General features: G+C 35.1%; 1 long non-coding RNA gene across 1 annotated transcript; it reads left to right on the top strand.

Annotated features, from left to right (window-relative positions):
- The first annotated feature begins 255 nt into the window (after positions 1-255).
- LOC130596250 (uncharacterized) lies at positions 256-2,761 on the top strand. The gene is made up of 3 exons (XR_008971490.1): positions 256-1,059; positions 2,130-2,288; positions 2,491-2,761. It is a non-coding gene; the product is annotated as an uncharacterized LOC130596250 (long non-coding RNA).
- Positions 2,762-3,174: the final 413 nt, after the last annotated feature.

Here is a 3,174-nt window from a genome sequence, read left to right as displayed (position 1 = left end):
TTTCACCACAGACCATTATCTATAGTCCCTGACACAGTTGTACATACAAAAACAGAAGATGTAACTCAATTATTAAAGCTGTTTAATGTGAACTTCAAATAACAAAAATATGAAGGAGAAACAGCAAGTGGAAACTTGAGGATGCTGCAGATTTAAGAGAATTTTTTTTTTAAAGAAATGTAGCCTGATGCCTTCAGTGTTTCGTTTTTTTTTTCCCTTGCAGATAACGTAGCATATCGGTCTAGACTCAATCCTGCTGCAGGACATTTTAGTCTGGCTATGCAATGCATATATTTGTTTGCTCTCTGTTTTTACTCCTACCCAGTAATGCAGCACATAAAAACAACAAAGCTTTATTTCTCAAACAGAAAAAAAAAATTCTCTTTTATCATTTCTCTCTGAAGTGTACACGCATAACATCTCAGTAGGATGGAAAAACATTGGGAACTACAATAAAGGTAAACAAAACCAGCAGTCTGCAATAGCTTATGTGACTAGATCAAATTGGTTTTCTTTTAGCTTCTTTTTTTGTTGTTTTTGGTTTTGTTTGCAATCATTGCTTTTCAACAAACTCTGTGCATCAATGTTTTTATAAGGTTATATTTTTGCAGATTTCAAACACCTTTATACCTGAATGACTTACTGCAAAACACACCAAACTAACTGTTTGTACTTCCAGAATGACACTTCTTCTTCATTCCTTGTACAATTGATTTTCAGTGCAATGATACTAAAATGTTGACTAGAGTCTCTTCTGGTATCTTCTGAATATGAAACATCTCTGAACAAATGCTTCTTCATGTACAGTCCATAATTTTCTAGCAGAACTATGTCCCAGGAGAGACACTACCTGTAGAGGCTGTCTAACTAAATTGGATACTGCTTGAGAGGATTTTTTATTTCACTGTTAAGTGTAATGTGAAGTAATTTCTTTTCAAGAGATGTTCTTGGAAAGACAGCATGTCTCTCCACAGCCAAATTTATTGCCCTGAAAAAAGAACATGGGTGCGCAGAGGCAAAGGGAAGGCCACAGAAGGAGGTTGCCTTGGCATCCATGAGGTGAGGGAAGGCTGAAAGACCTGCAAGAATGCCTGACAGCCTCTCACAGATGAGCTCTTGCAAGATGGCACTCCAGGACTCCAGCAGGGTTGAGTTTAAGACAATTGGTTTGCTAGACACACTGACACACATATCCTTCTCATCTTGTTAAGAAGACCTTGCAAGTTTCACAGCATACCTTCTCAAACAAGTTTTCCACAAAGAATTTTTTTTTTTTTGTCTCCATTTTGGGGCAGGCCGCCTGACTAGGTACAGCAGCTGCTGACAGAAAATTAACTCTGCTGGCTATCTTCATTTGATAAAACTTCCACACAAAAGTGAAGCTTTATTCAAACTTGATAATTTAGCACACCAGTCTCCAGACTAGGAGATATTTGCTAATCATAAAATGTGTTTTATTATCTTTGAAGTTGCTGAATCATGTTTTAAGTCTAGAATTTTGATTCTAAAATATAGAATACTGTCTTTACTCAAGGTCTTTTCATAGACATTTTTCTATTCTGACAAAGAATGACAAAGATAAATCCACATATGCTGTTCTTGCCAGACTGCTGTCAGTACCCAATTAAGCTATTTTTCAATATGTTCAGGTGTGTCACTATTAAAATTTCATTATTTTTATAACTGTGCTGTAAGAATATATGTATTTTTTTTCCAGCTTTCCCTGCCACATACAAATATATATGTGGATACATCTATATGTCTATACATTGTATGTTTAATGCATATGTATGCTTTTATATAGATGTATACTTTTTTCTGTGTGTTTATATCCTGATTCTGTCATCAACTGAAGCTTTGACAGTGATCTCAAATTAATCATAACATCATCCTTATTTTCAGCTTCTGGTGTTCCTTTTGTGCAGTTTTTGCTTTTCTATAATCTCATAATGACTGGACATTTTCTGCTTTCTGTCTACAGTTTGCTTAATCTTTGCTTGTCTGCAGTTCTGTACTATATTTCAATCCACACTTTTGTTCATGTCCTACATTTTCTTCCCTTCTTTTTTTGTCCCTGCCTTTCTCTATTTTAATCTTCTGTCTTTAATCCCATTTTGTGTTTTCTTCAGAGATTTTCAAAATGTTACATTGACTTACCAGAAAATCCCTGAGGTATTTCATTTTCTTACAATATCTTGGGAAAGAGTGTTCATTCTGAATTCATGTCACTAGAGAATTTATGGTTAAATAGACAAGATGTTGAAGACCTGAATGTGGAACAATTGAAGGTAATAGCTAATTTTAATCTGATTCTGTCAGATATTTTCTAATTATACAGTAATGTTTAAGGGAAGAATCCCTGGCATGAAATCCCCAGCATCTTTCAGGTAACGGATCATCTATCTAAATGACTAAAACTGACCAAAAGAGATCTGCTTTTGTTTGGGGAATTCCTATGAAAGTTTCATTTTCTTATGCTGTTTCCCACAGAAAATTCAAAATGGTGACACTGTAACAACCAGCCTCACTTGCAAACTGATTGTGCATTGGTCCATGAGGAATACAAGGAACATCACTTTGAATTACATAGACAGAGTGGCCAGGTGAAAGTTCCTCACTCCTGCAACTACAACTTGTGTTTCTTCAGAGCTCTAGGTTTCCCTCTCAAAGTGGTTCATGGTGTATCTGATGGTTGTTCCTTTTAGAAAATATCTAGAAAGGTCTATATATATAAGAATACAAATGTATGCATATAAGAAGTGAAAAGCCCAATTTTCTCCTGCAGCCACACTATGATTGAATGTACAAATACTGCTGAAAATAGGAAAAAATAGTCTGACAGACAAGACACATAATTCAGAGATACAGGATGACATACTTTGGCACATTACCATGGGAAAAATAAGTAATTTTCCATATTGATCCTCCCCAAAATGTATGTGTCTTCAAATATTTGAAGTCTCAAACTGATGATTTCTTTATGTCAAAGGAATTTCAGGAATTCCAGTGAGAGACATTTTTCTCAAACATTTCTCACACATCTGTCAAGTCTTCAAGCACATCATCAGATTGAATATTTAGAGCATTTTTTCCTCAGCTGCTAAAGTTAATGGGAAATCAAAAACATTTGTTAATCAGAAACAATACTGTACACAGGTACGATACTGTGGCTTT

This window comes from Pezoporus wallicus, unplaced genomic scaffold (genome assembly GCF_028554395.1).
Source record: "Pezoporus wallicus isolate ANWC-B61680 ecotype Strahan unplaced genomic scaffold, APGP_CSIRO_Pwel_v1 contig_7274, whole genome shotgun sequence".
In the NCBI taxonomy this organism is placed as follows: domain Eukaryota; kingdom Metazoa; phylum Chordata; class Aves; order Psittaciformes; family Psittacidae; genus Pezoporus; species Pezoporus wallicus.
The sequence above is the reverse complement of the archived record's forward strand: the minus strand, read 5'-3'. Positions and strand labels throughout refer to the sequence as shown.